The following is a 23,940-nucleotide window of genomic DNA, read 5'->3' as shown; positions in this document are numbered from 1 at the left end:
ATTCTGTAATTTGTGGTGCTCCAGAATCAAATTTATTTTTTTGCTCAAGTCTGTGGTAAATTGTATTCATTAAATTGTCTCCGTATCCACTTAGCACAGGTGACAAATTGGCAAAGGGGGGAGGGGCGGCAAGCAATTTGCAAAAACATATTTTTAAACTTCTATTAATCACACATCTACTTGTGCTGAAGCACAAATCTTGTTTGGAGAATGACTGTCAAAAATACCTCAATGCAAGAGCTAGACATGGTTGCAAAGGTAAAGTCCTGGAAACTCACACAGATGACTCACTGTAATGTGTACGGATCAATTAGTTTGTGGCAAAATGCCTTATTTTAGGATGAGTGTAATTTCATGAACATTTATTACTTGCAGAAACCAGTTGATTTTGAAATTCCAGTGTTCTTTTTAAAAAAAGAAAAACTATGAATAATATTAGACAACATTTTTCCATTATAGGAATTCAAAATTATTCCTAATTATAATTCAGGAAAATACCATTTATGTTGCACCTGATTTCAGCAAGAAATGTCCTTGTAATGCTTACTATAAAGCCATTTCCCAAAGAAGCTAGAGCTTTAAGTAGGAAAATCCCATTCTTATTTCTCATCTTTAGATAATGTCATTCCCAGTGTTTATGTGCTGTTACATAGAACCACCTGGACTTATCTGTTCTTAAATCCTTGACTATAAGGCAAAGTCCCACCTATTAGGCTCTTTGTCCCCATCTCCACCATCACTCAGAGTAAGACTGACGTACCTCTTCCCAAATAAATTAGAATTCCATATTCCATTGATTAACTTAGAGAAAGAGAAAGCACATGCCAGCTGAAACAGAAGAAAAAAAAATGGGCACAGGAGAACTAAGAAGCTGGAATAGCAATTTACAAATTATTAAGATCATTATCAAATCAAGAGCTATAGAAGGAAAAAAAGATATGGAGTCTCCCATCTTTTCACTGACAGAATTTTCAGTCTTTGTTTCTTTCCTTTTCCTTTTGCATGGCATTTGGAAAAAATCACCCAGAAGAGAAAGTCTAGCATATCATGAGTCCTAAGCACTGCAGCTCCTCAGAGACCTTGCCCAGCTCCCAGCAGAGCACTGACTACATTAAATGGATGCTTCCACTTCAAGAGTACAAGCCTTTCTTGGCCCCATGTCTGTTGTTCACATCATCAGGGGCAGTGCCAAGAATGGGACATGGGATCTGGGGAGTCAGGAAGGGCATCACCCCAGACAACTCTAGTGACCTTAGTAGAGAAGATAAGTACCTATTGATGTCAAGCCTTCCCCACTACTTAGCTCTTGACCACTAACCACATTGTTCTGTATCACATCTTCCTGGCTTATTTTCCTTAGAACTTATCACACTCTGAAATGTTCTCATGTATTTATTTGTTCACTTGTTTGTTGTTTGTTTTTCCCACTCCTACCACCCGACCCCAACCAGAATAAGCACTTCATGCAGGCAAAGATTAAACTGCTTGCTCATCTCTAGTTGTGAAACCAAGCAGGACATTATGCGGTTCCTGGGCACAGAAGCTTCTCAGTGCCTCCCATTTCTTGTAGAGAATAGACTCCAGTCCCCATAACCTTCCCTAACATCCAAAGGGCAGATTTGAACAGTTACTAATCAGGGATACAGGAAAGGAAAGGGTTAGTCACTCAGTCATGTCCAACTCTTTGCGACTCTGTGGACTGTAGCCCACAAGGCTCTTCTGTCCATGGAATTATCCAGGTGAGAATACTGGAGTGGGTTGCCATGCCCTTCCCCAGGGGATCTTCCTGACCCAGGGATCAAACCAGAGTCTTTTTCCTTGCAGGCAGATTCTTTACCATCTGAGCCACCAGGTAAGCCCTGGTTCTCCCTCAAGGGATATACATAACAATATCTTTGAGCTCTTAACAGAGCTAAAACCCCAACAAATGGAAGATATTAGCATTCTTTGGGCTTCCCAGGTGGTGCTAGTGGTAAAGAATCTGTCTCCACTGCAGGAGACACCACAGAGATGGGTTGGGAACCAACCAATCCCTGGGTTGGGAAGATCCACTGAAGGAGAGCATGGCAGCCCACTGCAATAGTCTTGCCTGGAGAATCCCACAGACAGAGGAGCCCACAGGCTATAGTCCATGGGGGTCACAAAGAGTTGGACATGACTGAGCCTTAATCACAGCAATCTTCATTCCAGAGGAGACCACCTGGGACCAGATTAAAAGCGTGCAGGCCCTGCACACACTCTAATTTTTATCAGCAACCCTGCCCTGGAACAACTGCCATAAAACAAATCCTCCCAGGTTGGGACATACAGTTTTGAGGGGTAGGAGGCCGCTGTCCCCCTTTGCCTGGCAAACCAATAAAGCCATTTTTTTTCTACTACACCCAAAAATCTGTCTCTGAGATTTGGTTAGATACCTGTACACAGAGGCCAGGTATGTATTCGGCATCAGTTCCAATACCTGGAAGGGGCTCAATAAACATTTATTGAATGAAAAGTGCCTTCATCCAAAGAGCAAGATAAGAATGGAAAAGGGGGGAAGGAAAAGTTGATATCCTATAAAGATGAGAGCACCAGTAATCTTAAGGAAGTCAAGATTAATGGTTCAGAACCTAAGACTGTCAAAGTGGGTGGTAGCTAGGCACCTCTTTTTAGAAAATACCTATAAGGACTCACTAAATGAGTCATGCCAAGCTGGGATCCTTGGACTATGCCAGGTTTTGTGGGGAAAGCATAGAAGAAACTGACACAGCATCTGCCCCAGAAGAGCCTATACCCTTTTATGAGATAGCCTGTAAATTGTCATCTGTAAAAGAAGGAGCAACTTCCTTGGCATTACCATGGTTAAGACTCTGCACTTTCACTGCGGGGGTGCAGATTCAATCCCTTGTCAGGGAACTAAGATCCCAAATGCCTCACTACACAGCCAAAAAATTTAAAACAACAACAACAACAGAAAAAAAGACAAAGTAAAGTAAATACTAAGAGAGAAGTGGAGGCAGAGTGCAGTGACACGGCAGGAGACATAGAAATTAGGTAAGGAAATCTCAGAAGGCTTCAAAAAGGAAGCAACTTACATGCTAACAAGCTTCTGAAAAAGCCAAGAAAGGAGAATAATACACTCAGTTTGAGGAACACTGTGATTAATGATACAAAAGTGTTTGGTGTGTTCTGGAAACAGCAAATATTCATACTTCACCTAAGCAAGAAACTATGGAGGAATTTGCAAAAGGGATAGTTCCAAAAACAAGTTGTAAAACAGTAGGGGAAAAATTTTTTATAAGCTGGAAGTAATAATAAAATTTAAAAATCAACTCTAATAGGTGAAAGATTGAATTAACTTCTATATTTTCTACAGAAAATATTACAAAATCATCATTTGAAGAGATGTTCAAAGATTGTGTGCTCAGTCATGTCCGACTCTTTGCAACCCCATGGACTGTAGCCCGCCAGGCTCCTCTGTCCATGGAATTTTCCAGACAAGAATACTAGAGTGGGTTGCCATTTCCTACTCCAGAGGATCTTCCCACCCCAGGGATTGAACCCAGGTCTCTTGGGTCTCCTGCAATGGCAGGCAGATTCTTTACCACTGCACCACCTGGGGAGTCCTGTTCAAAGATTATGTAGCCTAACATGTAGAAAGAAGATATTCTAGACATATATATCAGCCAGTCAACTAATAATAAAGTATGATGCTGATTCCATAATAATCTGATATTTGTCAGCTTTTAACATTTGTAGTTTGTTGTGATTTCCTTTTGCAACCTAAAACGTAGGCTTCTTTGTATGTAATTTTTTTTCCTATGATTTTTCCTAAAGAGAAACACAAAGTTATGTGAGAAGCCTGAAACTGAGGCAGCTCTAATTTAGTGATGCAGAGGAGTCTAGAGTGGTTAGCGTTCAGGGAAGTGATGAGGGATGAAGGCCCCACTGATGGCAGAGTAGAGGGATGAAGAGATTGTGGGCTGTGGTCATCACATGGCCTGAGTTATGAAATAGGCCACACTTGATGTTATTACTGGCCCTGGAGTTTTCACATTCTGAACCAACTTTGGTGTTCAGTCGCTTAGTCGTGCCCGACTCTGTGATCCTATGGGTGGCAGCACACCAGGTTTCCCTGTCCTTCACCACCTCCTGGAGCTTGTTCAAACTCATGTCCATTGAGTTAGTGATGCCATCCAACCATCTTGTCCTTTGTCATCCCCTTCTCCTCCTGCCTTCAGTCTTTCCCAGCATCAGGGTCTTTTCTAATGAGTTGGCCCTTCGAATCAGGTGACCAACATACTGGCGCTTCGGCTTCAGCATCAGTTATTCCAATGAATATTGGGGACTGGTTTCCTTTAGGAGCGACTGGTTTGATCTCCTTGCAGTCCAAGGGACTCTCAAGAGTCTTCTCTAACACCAAAGTTCCAAAGCATCAATACTTTTGACCCAGTAAGTTCCTTTTACAATTTAAGCTAGTGTGAACTTTTTTCCTTTCATGTAATACAAAGCCAAGTGGAAACAATAGCACACAGTGCATATGAAAAGCAATTCTAAATTACCATGTATTGTTTTCATTCCTTTGAGTCTTGTTGGGTCCTATTCAGACCCTCATTTCTTATCTAAATTATTCAAATAGTATTCTTGCTTCCAAAGTTTCCAGTCAAAAGCAGCAGGTCATGACTTCTGTGTGTGGCTAGGGCTTCTTCCTCCCCAAGTCCCTGGAGGTGAACATGAGGCTCAGAAGAAATAACTATAACTATGAGGCACCCTAAGGTTTTAGCTTCAGGAACTTCGTGATAAAACAGCCTCTGAGATTCACAGCCCCTGCCATCAACAAGCTCATAAGCAAAACGTTTTAGTGTTACTAAGCTAAAACAGGCTTCCCTGGTGCTTCAGACGGTGAAGAATCCACCTACACTGCGGTAGACCTGGGTTTGATCCCTGGGTTGGGAAGATCCCCTGAAGGAGGGCATGGCAACCCACTCCAGTATTCTTGCCTGGAGAATCCCCATGGACAGAGGAGCCTGGTGGGCTACGGTCCACAGGGTCACAAAGAGTCAGACACGACTGAGCGACTAAGCCCAAAGTGCCCAATTAGCATAGTTTAAGCATGTCTAATGATGCCACACATACACATACACACATGGGAAAAATGATTAATAAAAGTCAAAACATAATATTGAAAATTATATAGAATGGACAGCTAGAATAAAACTTAGGCAGGTGTCACCAAACAACTCTTTCCTTATGTAAGAACTGAAAATTGAAGAAAATCTTGAAATAGATATAACAGTATCTTTTTTATGAGGCATGAGGTTATGTACAAAACAGCAATTTTACTTTTGAGGCGTTAGTGTTGAAGGTAGATATGACTTGGTCAGGATCATTTTAACAGACAAGGTAGATATGACTTGGTCAGGATCATTGTAACAGACACCGGGAGGTGCGTCATTTTGTGATGCAATATGAAAATGGAAATTAGCTATTGTTTCCCCCTCAAAATTATTCCACCCACTAGATTAAATAGAGTGGATGCAGACATCCTTTAAAGTTATTAACTGCTCTGGATCATAAGGCAGGGAAGAAGAGTAAGATTTAAATGAAGGAGCAATAATAATCTGGTTCTTGGGAATTCCTTGGCCATCCAGGGAAGAGGACTCTGCACTTTCACTGCTCAGGGTGCAGGGTTCAATTCCTGGTCGGGGCACTAAGATTCCACAAGCCACACTGTGCAGCCAAAATATAATAATTATTTTCTGGTTGTTTTTAAAAGAGAGAAGTAAAGGTATGCATGTCAGCAGACCTGGATCCCACAGTTGGCTAATACCCTAGGTTAATTTTGAACAAATTAGAGTCTTAAAATGAAGGGAGCATTTCTGCCCAAAATTTAGAGAGGAAAAGAAGCAACGAAGAATGTATTGAACTCAGAAATAAACATCTTTAGGACTCCCTGGTGGTCCAGTGGCTGAGACTCCGCACTCCAATGCAGGGGGCCCAGGTTTGATCCCTGGTCAGGAAACTAGATCCCACATGCCACAGCTAAGACCCAGTGCAGACAAATAAATAAATAAAATAAATAAAAAAGAAATATATTTAAAAAAGAAAAAAAAAGCATCTTTCACTTCAGTTCTGGTTTGGGAGCCATTCAAGCCTATTTTTCTCTATCTAAACAGGTGTTTATCATCCGTTTGCATTCTCAACTCTCATCTTAGTGGAGCTATTCTTTGTTGTCGCGGGGTATCCTGTGATTACAGGATGTTTAATAGCATCCTCACCCTCAAATACTAGATACCAGTAGCACTCCCCAATGGAAATAATTTACAATGTTGCCAGGAGGACTACCCTGGTGGTCCAGTGGTTAAGACTTCATGCTTCCAACGCAGAGGGCACAGGTTCAGTCTCTTGTGGGGGGATTAAGATCCTGCAAGCTGTGAGGCAAAAAAGAAGAAGAAAGTGGCTCTCTCAACAAGGTCTTTCTTTGACTTGTTTGATTGGTTTGAGACTTCGAGAGTGTGACTCTGAAGTATACTTTAAACCTTGGGAATTATCCTGCTTATAGTTATGATAATAAATCCCCCTGATGTGTTATTCTCTCAAAAGCTTTAAATGCTTCTTCAAAGCCCCTAACCACCAGACAAACGATCACCCTACTACAGGAAGCTCAAAAAGGGAACAAAGAGAATGACTTAGAGACTTAGAGACTGTGAACTGGAACCATAACCTGTGACCATCACAAGGGTTAAGCAAAAAGCCACAACCAATGGACACCACATCAAAGACCAAAAAAGCTGAGAGGACTACGGAGCCTACCAAGTGGTGGCTGAGGGTGACACCAAGGCCTACATTTTTATCACATCTCTCAGGTTGAGAGTTTGATCAAAAGGGGTGAATTGTTGACTTGACTTATGACTGTGAAATCAAAAAAGTTTATATTTAAGTGAATGAGTCTGCTACTATATAATGTTTTACATAATTAAAATAAATTTCCATGTGTATGTAAAAAAAAAAAAAAAAAGAATAGCACCTGGCAAATGCTATGTAAATGTTAGCTATTATTGTCATTGTCCCTACCCAAAGTAGACATGTGGTCAGTGAGTAGACACTTGGAAGGATATAGTGGAGGCAGATTTTTGACTAAGTAGATTTGAGGACACAAGGAAAACATAAATATTTTGTTTCCAAATAAAAAAAGAATTGCAAAAGAAAAAAAAAAAAAGGGGGGGGTGAATTGTTAAAAAGAAATACACAAATTCACAATGGAGTCATTTGTGGTAAGCCCCACCTAGACTTAATACCCAATCTAACTGCAGTTTCCACCTCTCCCAGGAGTGGAATTTTAAACCACTGGCATTTCCTGATTCTAGTCAGGAAATAATAAAACTCCTGCCATTCTCTGCCCCCTGCCCCACCCCACAAAAGAAGATGACCTATCCTGAAGCAATCCTTTCTTTTCTTTTGCTAACAACCTTTGTGACCCATGCAGTTTTCTACCTATAAATACCTGCCATCATCTTGTGCAATGCCTCTGAATGCCATTCTGCTTGCTAAATGGGATGCTGCCTCCTTCTTGAGTCAATGAATAAAGCCAATTTGCTTTTTTTTAATGGAAAAAAAATGTTGCCAGACAGTTGAGAACAACTTCTTGTTGTTTAGCCACTAAGTTGTGTCCAACTCTTTGCGACCCCATGGACCGTAGCCCACCAGGCTCCTCTGTCCATGGGATTTCCCAGGCAAGAATACTGGGGTGGGTTGCCAGTTCCATCTCATCCCTGGATCTTCCTGACCCAGGGATCAAATTCATATCTTCTGCATTGCAGGCAGATTCTTTACCACTGAGCCACCAGGGAAGTGGCGGGGAACAACTTACCTAGACTAACAACCAATAAGAAGTAAGAGTCAGAACTACTAGGGTGGAAAAAAATTTTCCTTCCACCCTTCTTTGGCTGGTCTAGTAATTTAACTGACATAAGATAGATTAATATAAGAAAAAAATGGAACTTTGTACACTTGGGAGCCCCATAAAAAATAGGAGACCTCAAAGACAGTCAGGGAGTTGAAGCTTGCATATTATCCTGAACTAAGGAGTGGGGTGGGAGCCAGGGTTTCAAGTGTAAGGAAGGTAATTCACAGGCCAATAAGAAAAATAGATGTTTGGTAATTAGATGTCTCCCTTGCCATGCAGATAAGAATTTCTAATAAAGAGTCATTTTCCAGTAATAAGAAATTCCCCGATGGTCCAGTGGTTAGGACCTGGTGCTCTCAGTGCCAGGGGCCTGGGTTTGATCCCAGGTCCAGGAACTAAGATCCCACCAGCTGCGAGGCCACAATAATAATATTAATAATGTCTGGGCCAGGTCCCCATCTATATTCTTTTACGTAGTTAAGGGAGAAGTAAAAGTGTTTCCTGAGTTTGCTGCCTTCAGCTAAAAATAATTCACACAACAAAGTGGCATGTTTTAGAGTGACCTTTACTCGTCCCTTTCAGAATGATGACACAGAATGAGTCTGTTAGAATTGCTTTCTTTGGTAAAGTTTAAATAATGTTCCTCTTGTTAAAAGTTTAAAAAGCATCTTGAAAACTCTAAGAGTTTATTTGAGCAAAGATCCCTTTGAATCAGACAGCATCCAGTCTAGCAGATAGCAAGGAGCTCAGAGGAGCTATCCAAAATTAAAAACTTTCATATGCAGAAGGGAATGGGAACAAGGCAGTTACATTAAGTTCAAAAAATGGGTTGGTGATTGCAAGTTATTTTCATTTTGGGGACAACAGGGGACATCTATAAGGCAGATGACCTAACTAGTGCTGATCAGGTGATTTCTAACGGACATGGTTTAAGATTCCATTTCTGGAGGAGTCGAAACTGTAATCAAATTTCAGCTTGGTGATGTGGGGTGTAGTATAAGCAGCTCTGTTTTGGGCCTGTTGTCTTATTTGGAAGATCCCCTGGAGAAGGGAATGGTGACCCAATCCAGTATTCTTGCCTGGAGAATTCCATGGACAGAGGAGCCTGGTGGGCTACAGTTCATGGGATCTCATAGTCAGACATGACTGAGCACACACACACACACACAAACTGTTGTTGTTGTTGTCGTCCAGTCACTCAGTCGTGTCTGACTCTTAGGGACCCCATGGACTGCAGCAAGCCAGGCTTCTCTGTCCTATACCATCTCCTGGAACTTGCTCAAACTTATGTCCATCGAGTCGGTGATGCCATCCAACCATCTCATCCTCTGCCATCCCCTTCTCCTCCTGTCTTCAATCTTTCCCAGCATCAAGGTTTTTTCCAATGAGTCTGCTCTTCACATAAGGTGGCCAAAGTATTGGAGTCTCAGCTTCAGCATCAGTCTTTCCAAAGAATATTCAGCATTGATCTCCTTTATGATTGACATACCAAATAACTACTCAAAAAGATTACATGACTCCTTAGAACTGACTCCTTAGAAACTAATCCTGATGCTGGGAAAGATTAAAGGCAGAAGGAGAAGGGGACAACAGATGATAAGATGGTTGGATGGCATCACCGACTCAATGGTCAGGAGTCTGAGCAAGCTCTGGGAGCTAGTAATGGACAGGGAAGTCTGGTGTGCTGCAGTCCATGGGATCGAAAAAAATCAGACACGACTGAGCAACTGAACTGAACTTAGGGTTAGGGTTAGTTGCTGGTTAATTAAGAATTAACTATCCTATTATTCTGGGGTATTTCTAATTCATTTCAGTAAGCTTCACACATGCCATCTACCTCTACCAGGATTAAATCATGTGCTGTTGCAGCTGCTGACCTTCAGCACCTCTCCAAAAAGGTGTTCAGGATGGAGAGCAAAAATAAGGCACTCTGTGCTCTGGGAAAAACTGGCAAAACAAGTCTTCAAATAGATAATTTCAGGAGCAAATCTTATAAGCCTAATTCTTGTATCTCCTCATATTTAGAACATAAAAAAAAATGACATTCTTATACACTGTAGGAGTATCAATTCATATAAATTATATGGAGGAGGGACATCCCTGATGGTCTAGTAGTTAGGAATCTGCCTGCCAATGCAGGGGACCTGGGTTCAATCCCTGGTCCAGGAATTAAGATCCCACATGCTGCAAGGCAACTAAGCCCATGAGTCACGGCTACTAAAGCTGATGAACCCAGAGCCTATGCTCCACCACAAGAGAAGCCACCGCTATGAGAGGCCCACGCACAGTAAAGAAGAGTAGCCCCCACTTACTGCAACTAGAGAAAGCTCGAGCACAGCAAGGAAGACCTAGTGCAGCCAAAAATAAACAAATTTTTTTAATTATTTGGAGGAAAACTTAGCAATATCTATTAAAAGATGAAAATTTGATTTGCCCTAGGAATGCATACTTTAGGAATTGATCTTAAAGAAATGTTCCCATATGAGCAAAACTACATGTGTATGAAGTTCACTGCAGCCTAGTTTATTTTAGGGTTTTTTTTTAATTTTTTTAATTTTGGCAACACAGCACAGCACGTGAGATCTTAATTCCCCAACCAGTGATTGAACCAGCACCCCCTGCAGTGGAAGCACAGAGTCTTAACCACTGGCTCACTAGGGAAATCCCACTGTAGCCTAGTTTAGAAGAGCAACACTGAAGAGACCTAAACGTCCTTTGAAGGAATTTAGGACTTGCCACCCCAAATACACTGATGTATTGACTTATTTTGAGCTGAAAGTAGTTAAAGAATAGCAAATGTAGGGAAAGGCTTTCTCTGAACTCTCCTATCTGCCTAAAGACAGATCCTCCAAAAGGAACTCAATTGTCATATGACCCCTACCAACAATTTTCCCCATCCTCCCATCCCCTCTTTCACCAACCGGGGGAGACTGGACTCTTCTCATGGGGAGGAGACTAGAAATTGATACCACACCCAGACAAACTTTGTCATAAACTGTTATACCTCCCATCTATCTTTCTTGGCACCCATTCATTCATCATCACTAAAACTCACTTATTCTCCCCTAAAAGGCCAATATCTCTCATCTTCCCCAGTTAAAATGTTATATAAGCTCTCAAATCTCCTGGATTTTTTTTTTTTTGAATATTCACTTTTTCATTTTTCATGTGATGTCCCTGTGCATGTAATACTAAAAATTAATAAATTTGTAGGGACTTCCCTGGTAGTCCGGTGGTTAAGACTCCGTGTTCCCAATGCAGGAGGCATGGATCCAGTCTCTGGTTGGGGAACGAAGACCTCACATGCCACAGGGCTCAGCCTAAAAAAATAAAAATAAATTTGTAGACATTTTCTCCCATCAATTTGCCCATTGTCAGTTTGTTTCATAGATCCAGCTATCAAATCTAGAAGGGTAGAGAGAAAGTCTTTCCTCCCCTGCACCATGAATATCTAGGTGGTTACACTAATCCCAGTACAGAGAATAAATTGCATAAAGCTGTTTAAAAAAAAAAGAAAGCAAGTAAATTTAAGGTAGTTAGTACTTATTTCAGAGAAGGCAATGGCACCCCACTCCAGTACTCTTGCCTGGAAAATCCCATGGACCGAGGAGCCTGGTAGGCTCCAGTCCATGGGGTCGCTAAGAGTCAGGCACGACTGAACGACTTCACTTTCACTTTTCACTTTCATGCATTGGAGAAGGAAATGGCAACCCACTCCAGTGTTCTTGCCTGGAGAATCCCAGGGACAGAGGAGCCTGGTGGGCTGCCGTCTATGGGGTCGCACAGAGTCGGACACGACTGAAGCGACTTAGCAGTAGCAGCAGTACTTCTTTAAAAAAAAAAAAAAAGTATTTATTTTATTTTTTACTGTGTCAGATCTTACTCGCAGCCTGTGGGCTCTCTAGTAGAGATGCACGTGGGCTTAGCTGCCCTGAGGCATGTGGCATCTTAGTCCCCTGACCAGCAATTGAACCTGCATCCCCTGCACAGGAAGGTGGATTCTTAACCACTGGACCACCAGGGAAGTCCCTAGATCACCACTTCAAAAACAAGTTCCTGACTAAAAAGGGAAATGGTAACCAGAGTTGCCTCTGGGAAAGAGTCTGGAGCATTGAGAGCTGGATGAGGGAGGAGATGTAGTACTTTTTGCTGTAAATTTTTTGCGCAATTTGAATTTTTTTCACTTGAAACTTTAAAAAAAAAAGTTGAAAAAGTTTCAGTAAAGTGGGTGTCTACAAATTGGCACTTGCCATGGGCCCTTGCCATCTATCTCTATAAGGATTAAATCATGTGCTGCTACAGATGCTGACTTTCAACACCCCCTGAAGGAGTTCAGGGTAGAGAGCAGAAATGAGGTACTCTGTCCCAGGGGGCAGGGGCGGGGGAACTGACAGGACAGGTTTTCTGATAGATATTTTCAGGGGCTGATTTTATGAGTCCAATTCTTGTATCTCTGCATATCTAGAAAAGCATGAAAATCCTTCATGGTGACAACTGTTTCTTGTGACTAGCAGAAAACTTCATGAGACCAGAAAAATCATCTGGAAAAATAGGTGCCTGGTTGCATGTATTTCCCCTGCACCAAAATCACATATATGCTGACCTTCCCCTCTGCCTTTCTGGAATAGGTAGCTCTCAGAGCTACCCGAAGGGCTGTTTCCCAGGTTGCGGTTCTCATTTTGCCCCCAAATAAAACTTAACTCTCAATTCTCACACGGTGCAAATTTTTTTTTTAAGTCAACATGACAAAGGCTGCAGCTGGATACAAGAGAGTAACAGATAATCTAAACAGAGATATGCACGACATGGAGATAGGGGTGCTGCATCTGGGCTCATCTTCCTTCCTTTTCTTTAACCCTGATCACAGCCCACCTTGCTCTTATCTCTGTGTTAGGGTCAGAGTTTAACGGGAAATATTTATAAGGTAAAAAGGACTGAGGAGCAGGGGAAGGTAAGGCAATGGATTCTATGCCCTGCAGTGCTGACTCTGAACTGAGAACATTCTGCTTCCAAATGTGCCTCCAAAACCACCTCTCAAACATTTTCCAGGCCCTTGAATTTTCTCTTATGTTTACTTGAAATTACCCTGGGAAATTCCTAGACATTGAAGCACTGAAAGAAATTTCATTAAAACAGGCTAAAAATTCTTCTTTGTGCAAATGGAAAACTTTGCTCTCGCTGAACAGGTAATCAGCCATTATTCTCCAAAGAACCATTTCCTCTTTGTGAGAACAGAAGCCCATTTCGGAGACTTCATAAATGTAACTGTTTTATGAATGAGCCACCCTCAGAAAGACCAATAAAGATGGAAGCAGCGACCCAGGAAATAAGGGATTTGCACTAGAGGGAATTCCTTTAGTTCTGAGAAATGGTCTACACTGCCTTTCAGGCTGCAATTTAAAAAAAAAAAAAAACTTTTCTTTTACTTTGGAGTATAGTTGATTAACAATGAGGCTGCAATATTTTTTTATTTTTTCCAAACTTTAAATTTTTTATTTTGTACTGGGGTATACCCCATTAACAGGGTTTTCCTGGTAGCTCAGCTGGTAAAGAATTTGCCTGCAATGCAGGAGACCCCGGTTTCCTGGGTCAGGAAGATCCCCTGGAGAAGGGATAGGTTACCCACTCTAGTATTCGTAGGCTTCCTCGGTGGCTTAGATGGTAAGGAATCCACCTGCGATGCGGGAGACCTGGGTTTGATCCCTGGGTTGGGAAGATTCCCTGGAGGAGGTCATGGCAACCCACTCCAGTATTCTTGCCTGCAGAATCCCCACTGACAGAGGAGCCTGGTGAGCCAAACATGGAGTCATGTCTATGGGACACGACTGAGCGACTAAGCACAGCACAGCCAGTTAACAATGTTGTGATAGTTTCAAGTGAACAGTGAGGGGACTCAGAGGATACAAGAATTTTTAAATGGGCCAAGCAATTCTAAAACCCAAAGTATTATTAGTGGCTTAATCATCAATAGAAAAATCAGGCTGATTTAAATTTGTAAAGGAAAAGATTGCTTTAGCAAGTTTGAACCACTCTCTTTGTTCTGATGAACCAGGATGCAAAGACTTAAAAATGAAGTCAGCTCTCATGTTGTTTTTTTGTTTTGTTTTTCTTTGGAAACTATGAAAGCAATGCAATACAGAACTGCAGCTATCATCATAGAAGAGATCTGGAACAATTTATTTCCTGTACGTTAAAAGTGTATGGTAGTGGGTTTTAGTCTTTTTTTGAATCAGAGCTGGGTTTTTATTTTATTTTACTTAATTTTATTTATTTTTGGCCACATTGAGCTACATGCAGGATCTTAGTTCCCTGACCAGGGATCAAACCGACAGGCCCTGCAGTGGAAGCACAGACTCGTAACCACTAGACACCATGGGAGTCTCCAGAGCTGTTTTTTAGACTCTGATGAAAATGTAGATGATTAAAAATTTGAGAGTCCCCAAGTCCACGCAGCCCAGGTCAGCTGTTCGCTGCTTCTTTCCTATCAGTCCTTGGGCTTTGCTGAGGCGTTTTGGAAGCTTGCTGACCCCTCTCAAAAAAAAAAATAATAAAAAAAATAAAAATAAAAATTTGAGTCTAAGAGTTGGATGGCCTGAATTCAAATTCCTGTTCACCATTTATTATCTTTGTACCTTACGCAACTGATTTAACCCTTCCATACCACAGCTGTCACCTCTATAGAATGGAAATAATAACAGTTTAATAGGGCTGTTGTGAGAACTAAATGAGATAATTCACCTACAGCGCCTATAGCATTGCCTGACACTTAAGAAGCACCAGATGAACGTTCCCGATGACTACAATCATATGGACTCAAGAATCCAAAAATGCAGGGATTTCTGTCTTAGGCAGGGCTGGATCCAGCGGCTCAAATGATACCCTTTGTCACCTCTGCTTTCTCTATGTTGGCTCCATTCTCAAGCAGTTTCTTCCCAACAAAAGTGTTCTCTCAGAAACTTGAATGAGAACGTATGCCTCCTAATATTCCCAGACATGAATCTCCTTGCCTGTATGCTCTGTCCAATGCTGAACAATCACTGCACCCAAGGGAATGCAAAGCTGACTGGCCCAGCCTTGGTTGGCCGGGTTGGGAAAGATCATCCCCACCCAAGTATGGACGTGGACAGAGAGGGTGGGAGGGCAGTGTTTCCCTGAGGAAAACCAGGATGTCATTGCTAAGGGAAGAGTGAATGGAAACTGGACAGAGAAAACAACAGATGGCTACCTGTCCCAGGTTTATCGCCTCTGTTTTAGGCAAACACCTCTTCAATCATTAGGGAAGTTGAAGAGCATCCATAATTTTCTTTGCTCCAGTGCTTAACTGCTCTATTAAGAAATTTCTTCTTTTATTCAACTTTGTATCTTTAAATTAAAACTCATTTTATCTGCGACTTCAGAGTATTTAAAAAAAACAACAACAACTTGTTCTTGCCACATTTGACTCTAGCGTTTGGTTTTTCTGGGTCTCAGTTCCTTTGTAAAAATGAAAGCATTGGCCTGGGTGATCTCTAAATTCTCTTTTACACATCTGTGATTTCTGAGAACAATAGCAATGACTCCACAGAAAATTTGCTTGTTATTATCGCTCTATAAACGCTAGAAAAGTCTTTCTTTTATCTGGCTTTGTTCCTCGGAGCCTATCTCTAAGCCACAGATACTGGAGTGTATTGATTTAGAGGGTAGACACTGGATTCAGAGTGTCTAGTCCAAGACCTGCCTCTGACCATTACACCTGTGTGACTTTGGGCAAATTGCTTAACCTCTCTGTTGCCTTTTCTGTAAATGTAATAAAAGACCCTGCCTCATAGGGCTGTGTGAGCATTACAGAATTCATACATGAAGTGTCTGATACTGTTATATTAGTAAAAGTGTTGGCCATTACTAAGCAAGCAACATCTCTCAGAATAAAAAGCACCTTACCTCTAGAGGAACAAGGATAAAAATCACAGATAAAAATTACATCACAAACCACATGTGCAAGAAGAAAATGAAGTGAAACATTTAAAGTGTTGAAAGAAAAAGGCAATTATTGGTTGCATAGGCATACACCTTTATCAAAAATCCATAGAAGTGCCTTAAAATGAGTGCATCTTATTTTATGTAAATGATAATGCCTCCATATAATTTTTAAAAGTCTATCATAAACCAGTTAGCAACTGAGGGTAGGGGGGAGGGTGTTAAAAAGCAAAGCGGGGTTGGTGGGAAGCCTTAAAGCATACTCCTTATCCTTCTGGACTTAAAGGTTAAATGAGCAAGTCATTGAGTAGCCTAAGAAAAATTTGAGCAAGGGAGATCAGAGGATAAGCACTCAGCAGTTCCTGGGAAGGTCTCTAGAGGATTAGACATTCAGGCTAAGGCTCAGAGAATAAATGAGAGCTAACAAGTGTTTTCTTATTGCCATTTACACCATTGTCTTCAGCTACTGTGTTGTAACCCTCTCAACACAGCGGCATGAGGAGTCACTGCTTTTGTGAACAGCAACCTACTCTCTTCTCCCACATCTTTAGCTGTGTTGAGGCTTCTGAAATTTCCCTGCTGGGTTCAGGCAGGGAAAAGACAACCAGATTGAGTACAAATCTCAAATTTGTAATTTCTTTCCTTTTAAACTTGTGACCAAAAAAATGCCCAAAACAGAGTCAAATTTCAGTTGATACTATTTCACTACAATTTAGGTTTATTTTTCAAAAAGAGCAAAATAATAGGCAGAAAATATTCAAGTATCAGAAAGACCCAGAGACCATTTTTCACTTTGTTCAAGTTTTCTGTCCAGGCATGAAATGTGCCCTATAATTGTTGCTATTTTCAAATTGCTGTGACTAAAAATTGGAAAAATAAAAGCAGAGTATTCATTTTTGTTTTGGAAAGCAATCTTTTTGGAAGACTGGCTCCCATCTATCATCAGCAGTCTTTCTTCCCACTCATCTGTCTTGCTCAGTGGAGCCCAGCCCTCAGCACTCTTCCAGCCCCAGCAGGACCCACTACCTATGAAACTGTACAGAGTGGAGAAGGAAATGGCACCCACTCCAGTATTCTTGCCTGGAAATCCCATGGACAGAGGAGCCTGGAGATCTAAAGTCCAGGGAGTCGCAAAAGAGTTGGATACAACGGTTGTTGTCGGATACAAAAACAAAACTGAGTCACTTGATATCACTTTTATCACAACCTTAACAGTATTATTTTCTTTTGTAACATTTTTGTGGGTTGATACTTCTCAAATGTTTCCTTATTTTTTTGAAGAAAAATCTTTAGTACTATCACCTAGGAGATTAGTTAAGGCTGCAGATTAACTGGTCAACTGGTGTTTTTCCAATAGAAAATAAAGAAATCCATATTTGTACCATGTTCGGGAATAGACTAAACATACTTACTGCTGCTACTGCTAAGATGCTTCAGTCATGTCCGACTCTGCGAGACCCCATAGACAGCACACCACTAGGCTCCTCTGTCCCTGGGATTCTCCAGGCAAGAATACTGGAGTGGGTTGCCATTTCCTTCTCCAATGCATGAAAGTGAAAAGTGAAAGTGAAGTCGCTCAGTCATGCCCGAGCGACCCCATGGACTGCAGCCTACCAGACTCCTACGTCCATGGGATTTTCAAGGCAAGAGTACTGGAGTGGGTTGCCATTGTCTTCTCCATACTTAAAAACTACTTAACATACTTAAAAACTACTTAACATAAAAACATAAAAACTTAACATAAAAACTACTTAACATAGTTTTTTTAAAAAAACTGTACAGCATTAGCTTCAGAGCATCTCATTACAAGACCCCTTCTGAGTCCCTGAAGGAGTAACAGCTTTAGGCCCCACACAGTCCTGATCTGCAATCTGGGAACCGGTGGGGATTTTTTTTTTTTTTTTTTTTTGGCCAGGCCACTGGGCATACGGGATCTTCCCCAGCCAGGGACTGAACCCATGCCCCCTGCCTTGGGAGTAAGGCGTCCTAACCACCAGACCACTAGGGCAGTCCCAGTTCAGGGGTAGGGGGTCTTTATAGCTGCGCTCCACAGCAGCTCTCCAAAGTGGGGGAGTTAGGAATGCGCTCCCTCAACCCTTTCTCTCCTTCCCTGAGTCAACTATTAAAGACCACTGTACTTATTAGCTTTAAATAAACCTTAATAATCTCTGAACACACAGTTTAAATAGTAAGCCTAATTAAACCCATAACACACAACTTTTCATTTTGTGTGTTAATGGGAACACATACAGGAACTACTGAAATAATGACTCTCAATAGAAGAACAAAACTAGCATTTTTAGGTTCTAATTAAATTTTGCCTTCCAAATGTGATGTTTTTTGCTTTTCACTAAAAATAGTGAACTTTCAAACTGGAGAAGAGAATAATAAAATGCCCAAATAATTAAAAGGAAATACACACAAAGATGCCATCGTTTCCTTTTGCACAGTTTCTCTTTTGTTGTTGTTTTTGGCTAACCATGGCTTGCAGGATCTTAGCTCCCCAATCAGGGATTGAACCCTGGCCCTTGTCAGTGAAAGCACAAGACTTAACCACTGGACCATTAGGGAATTTCCTGTTTCAGTTTCTGATACTTATAGCATATCTAGAGTTGCATGAGCTATGGGAAACCCAGCTCCACCAAGGAGACAAACTAAGATAAAAATAAATAATAAATGTGAACATCCATTTACAAAAGCTAAATGTCTCTCTTAAATACCAGCTGCTTATTATTATTACCTTTGCTACTGTCATAATACTACTAGAGGTTGTCAAGAGAGTCTGCATGGACCACAGAACATTAAGTGCATAAAATCGAAATGTTTTTCACTTTCAGTCCTTCCAGGGTTAGGAATAGCAGGAGTTCTTCAAAGCCTTTAAAAATCAAAACCAAAAATACTTCCCTGTAGAATGTATGGTTTTAAAAAAAAAGCACTTGGAGCAGTAGAATTTCACCAGGACCTTGTATAGCACACTCAGACAAAAATAAGCCTTTATTTTCTTCCAAAATGCTCTGCAAAATGCCTACAACTGCTTAGTTACTACCAAGGGAAGATGTCTCCTTCTATTTTGGAGGTCCTGCAGTTTTCTCTCCCTAATTAGAGCTTCCATATTGTCTGGCCATCTGCTTCTGGGTTCTGCCCAGGTTGTGGTAATGAAAGGGGTATTTTATGATCTCATCCTTTTAGTGGGAGGATTGATTCTACATTAGTCTGGTCAGGATGAAAGACCTTTGGGGAAGACACATGGGCCTCCACGGTGCTTGTTGTGTAAAAGCTAAACATTCCCCCCAGCTACAGAGGTTGTAGAAGTTCCTATTTGACTATCTCACAGCCAGCTAACAGGAAAATGCCATATGCAGAACAGTCTACCTACTCTCAACTGTTGTTCTTATGTTGTCTCCTTCTACTTGATTTTCTACTTGACAGAAACATTTGTATTCTGGCACAGCAACCCACTCCAGTATTCTTGCCTGGAGAATCCTGTGGACAGAGGAGCCTGGTGGGCTACAGTCCATGGGGTTGCAAACAGCCAGACATGACTGAAGCAATTGAGCACGGCACAGCACAGCCACAGGTGGCTGCTAAGGATTTGAAATGTAGCTAGAACAAATGAATAGTCAAAGTTATGGGTTTTTCAATAGTCATGTATGGATGTGAGAACTGGACTATAAAGAAGGCTAAGAGCCGAGGAATTGATGCTTTTGAATTGTGGTGCTGGAGAAGACTCTTAAGTCCTTTGGACTGCAAGGAGATCAAACAGGACAATCCTTAAGGAAATCAACCCTGAATATTCATTGGAAGGACCGACGTTGAAGCTGAGCTCCAATACTTTGGCCACCTGATTTGAAGAGTTGGCTCATTAGAAAAGATCCTGATGCTGGGAAAGATTGAAGGCGGGAGAAGAAGGGGATGACAGAGGATGAGATGGTTGGATGGCATCAGCAACTCAATGGACATGAGTTTGAGCAAACTCAGGAAGATGGTGAAGAACAGGGAAGCCTGGTGTGTTGCAGTCCATGGTGATGACTGAATGACTGAACAACAACACGTATTAGGTGCCCTCTCTCATGTTGAGTCATTTTGGCTGTTAGATACAGCTCTGCTTGGGTAACCACCCTAGACTAACCCTTTGACTCCAGTGTCTGATTTTTCCACATTCAGTCAGACACTCTGGTATGTGGTTCACAAGAATGTGTGGGTGTGTGCTAAGTTGCTCCAGTCATGTCTGACCCTTTTCTACCCTAGGACCTTAGCCCACCAGGCTCCTCTGTCCATGGAATTCTCCAGGCAAGAATACCAGAGTGGATTGACATGCCTGCCTCCAGGGGATCTTCCCAACCCAGGGATCGAACCCTCATCTCTTACGTTTCCTACATCAGCAGCCAGGTTCTTTACCACTAGCATCACCTGGGAAGCCCTGTTCACAAGGCTAGCCTTCAACAGTTCATCTCATCCTGATGCAGGCATATTCCTCCTCCAATCAAGAAGTGAAGCCTACTTGTCCATCACTGAATCTGCAATGGCTTTATGGCTCCATTTGACCAACTAAGCATGGAAGAACGGATGCTGTGCTGTTCTGGGTTTGGGCTTCCAGAGGCCTGAAAGTGTTTGCTTTTGCTTATTTTACTTATTTACTTTTTTGCTGTGTGGTTTGCAGGATTTTAGTTCCCTGACTCGCAGAAGGCAATGGCAACCCACTCCAGTACTCTTGCCTGGAAAATCCCACGGACAGAGGGGCCTGGTGGGCTGCAGTCCATGGGGTCGCTAGGAGTCAGACACGACTGAGCGACTTCACTTTCACTTTTCACTTTCATGCATTGGAGAAGGAAATGGCAACCCACTCCAGTGTTCTTGCCTGGAGAATCCCAGGGACGGGGGAGACTGGTGGGCTGCCATCTATGGGGTCGCACAGAGTCAGACACGACTGAAGCGACTTAGCAGCAGTTCCCTGACAAAAGATTGAACCCGGGCCTTGGCAGTGAAAGCACAGAGCCCTAAGCCCTGGGTTACCAGGAAATTCCCATACTATTGCTTTTTTAAAAAATATAGCTGTCATGCTCAATTCATTTGGCAGCACATATCCTAAAATTGGAACAATACAGAGATTAGCATGGCCCCTGCACAAGGATGACATGCAAATTTGTGAAGTGTTCCATATTAAAAAAAAAAATTAAAAAAGCTGTCACAGAAAGAAGTCCAGGCTCTCCTACTCAAAGGAAAGGCCATGAAAGACAGACTCAGAAGAAGACACCATCCTCCAACTGAGTGGTGCCCTGCTGTAAGCTTCCTGATTCATATGGGTTTAGTCCGAGCAGGTATCACATCAGCGCTCTGTGGGGAGCAAGGAGTGGAATCTTAGATTTTTGAAATCGGAAGAAATTCCTGAAACCAAAAGAGCAAACACACTAAGCCACATGCATGAATGTTACTTATATTTGTGCAGTAGCTTTCACACCAGCTTCTTGGATCTCTGGCCCTCATCCCATCTCATGCTTGGCTCCTCTGCCTACTTGGATTACAAGGGAGCTAGTAAGAATTTCAGTTGTTTTTTTTTTTAATTGAAAATCTTTGCAAGGGAGGAATTATACTATATATATATATTTTTTAATCAAAGAATTTGTTACATAGTGACCTCTATGGAAAGAGTATAGGTATCACCAGGGCTGACAAAAAGTAGTCAATTCAGTCTGCTTAGTCAAATAATTGGTTAATTTGGAAAGGCAATGCTGGTCAAATCTTTATTTAGTACTAAGGTCCAGTTGTGGGCTCACCCGGTGGCTAAGCGGTAAAGAATCTGCCTGCAATGCAGGAGCCTTAGGGGATCCCTTAGGGATCAGGAAGGTCCCCTGGAGGAAGGCATGGCTGCCCACTCCAGTATTCTTGCCTGGAGAATCCCATGGACAGAGGACCCTGGCGGCTATAGCCCATGAGGTCGCAAAGAGTCAGACATGGCTGAAGCAACTTAGCACACACAGAAGGTCCGTTATACTCTGAATTTTTTCTTTTTAAAAAGATTTTATGGGACTTCCCTGGTGGTCCAGTGGTTAAGAATCCGCCTGCCACTTAAGTGCCCCAAAGCACAACTACTGAGTCCACACTGTTGAGCCCGAGGGTTGTGACTACCAAAGCCCTGGCATCCTAGGGCCTGTGCACCACGAGGAAGAGCAGCAGTCTTCACTGCTGTGCAGCCTTTTGAAAGGTTGCTGCTTCCAGTCATGTGTTAAGCCAGGATTCGTGACCTTCAGCGGAAAGAATTTTGATCCGGGGTACTTGGAGCTTTTTGTGTAGCAAAGTTGTTTTAAAGTGTAATAGAGATAGGGAAAGCTTCTGACATAGACATCAGAAGGGAACAGAAAGAGTGCCCCTTTGCTAGTTTTTAGCAAGGTGTTTTATGTCTGTTGCTTGGGTTAGTCACTCAGTCCTGTCCGACTCTCTGCAACCCCACAGACTGTAGCCCACCAAGCTCCCCTGCCCATCGAATTCTCTAGGCAAGAATACTGGAATGGGTTGCAACTTCCTTTTCCAGGGGATCTTCCCAACCCAGGGATCAAACCCTGTTCTCCTGCATTGCAGGCAGATTCTTTACCACTGGGGCCACAGGGAAACCCATTATGTCTGTTAGAAAGCTATTAATCAGGTAAGAGAGACAGCTCAAGGCTAGAGGGAGTTTAGCCATCTCACAGGGCCCCTCTCCCACAATATACACTTTTGAGACAGGATGGCATGAGGTGTGTCATCCCCCTGGCCATAAAACAATTGAGAGGAATACTGGTTTGTTGAGCCATTATCAGCCCAAGGTTTAAGAAAAGAAAAAATTAATCTTAGGCAGAACCATTTTGAAGAAAGGCAAATTCCAAAGCAAATACACAGTTTCATTAACGTAAGAAAAATGCATTGGTTAGCTCAAGGCAGAACCAGGTGTCATCAACATAGAATCAAAAGAAGGCTCTTTTAATTTTGTGTAGAGTAGGGGAAAAACATCTGCCACTTGCAGTTTAGATCAGATCAGTCACTCAGTCGTGTCCGACTCTTTGCGACCCCATGAATCGCAGCAAGCCAGGCCTCCCTGTCCATCACCAACTCCCAGAGTTCACCCAAACTCATGTCCATCGAGTCAGTGATGCCATCCAGCCATCTCATCCTCTGTCGTCCCCTTCTCCTCCTGCCCCCAATCCCTCCCAGCATCAGAGTCTTTTCCAATGAGTCAACTCTTCACATGAGGTGGCCAAAGTACTGGAGTTTCAGCTTTAGCATCATTGCTTCCAAAGAAATCCCAGGGCTGATCTCCTTCAGAATGGACTAGTTGGATCTCCTTGCAGTCCAAGGGACTCTAAAGAGTCTTCGTGAACACCACAGTTCAAAAGAATCAATTCTTCGGCACTCAGCCTTCTTCACAGTCCAACTCTCACATCCATACATGACCACAGGAAAAACCATAGCCTTGACTAGACTAACCTTTGTTGGCAAAGTAATGTCTCTGCTTTTGAATATGCTATCTAGGTTGGTCATGACTTTCCTTCCAAGAAGTAAGCGTCTTTTAATTTCATGGCTGCACATTCCTTCAGTCCTTACTAATTTACAAATTCTGCAAAGGGAAGAACTGTTTATGAGTAAGAAGCTTCTTTACCAGTAATGTTACATTATGTCCACTGCCTCAAAGTGGAGTGGAAATCTGACCCTCATGTAGGGTCATTTTCTTTATACCTCATCTTTTATTTCCTTAGGCCTAGTCCTCTATATTGTTTATAAATAGGACTTACTTTTCATGGGACTACTGGAGTCTGAAGGAACAATTCCTTCTGACTCACTACTCTTTTTCTGAGTAGCACAAATGTCCTGCTTTTCCAGCTAATGTTACTGAGCACTTACCTAGTACCTGGTTTCCTTTTAACGTCTTTACATTTATCAATTCCTTTAATCTTTCCAAGAAGGCTGTAATGATGGTATTACTAGTATACCAGTAAACAGAGAGAAAACCGAGGCATAGTTAATCCAAGGTCACACAGCTAATGGGTATATATGGTAAGGGAATCCCAACCTAGGTATTCTTTTTTGTTTTTAAACATATTTATTTATTTAGCTGTGCCAGGTCTAGG

General features: G+C 42.0%; 1 non-coding gene across 1 annotated transcript; it reads left to right on the top strand.

The window, feature by feature from the left end:
• The first annotated feature begins 20,898 nt into the window (after nucleotides 1–20,898).
• On the top strand, nucleotides 20,899–21,006 carry LOC138990830 (U6 spliceosomal RNA). Its single transcript, XR_011466943.1, has one exon. It is a non-coding gene; the product is annotated as a U6 spliceosomal RNA (small nuclear RNA).
• Nucleotides 21,007–23,940: the final 2,934 nt, after the last annotated feature.

Source organism: Bos mutus, chromosome 14 (assembly GCF_027580195.1).
Source record: "Bos mutus isolate GX-2022 chromosome 14, NWIPB_WYAK_1.1, whole genome shotgun sequence".
Taxonomy (NCBI): domain Eukaryota; kingdom Metazoa; phylum Chordata; class Mammalia; order Artiodactyla; family Bovidae; genus Bos; species Bos mutus.
This window is presented reverse-complemented; position numbering and strand designations above follow the sequence as displayed.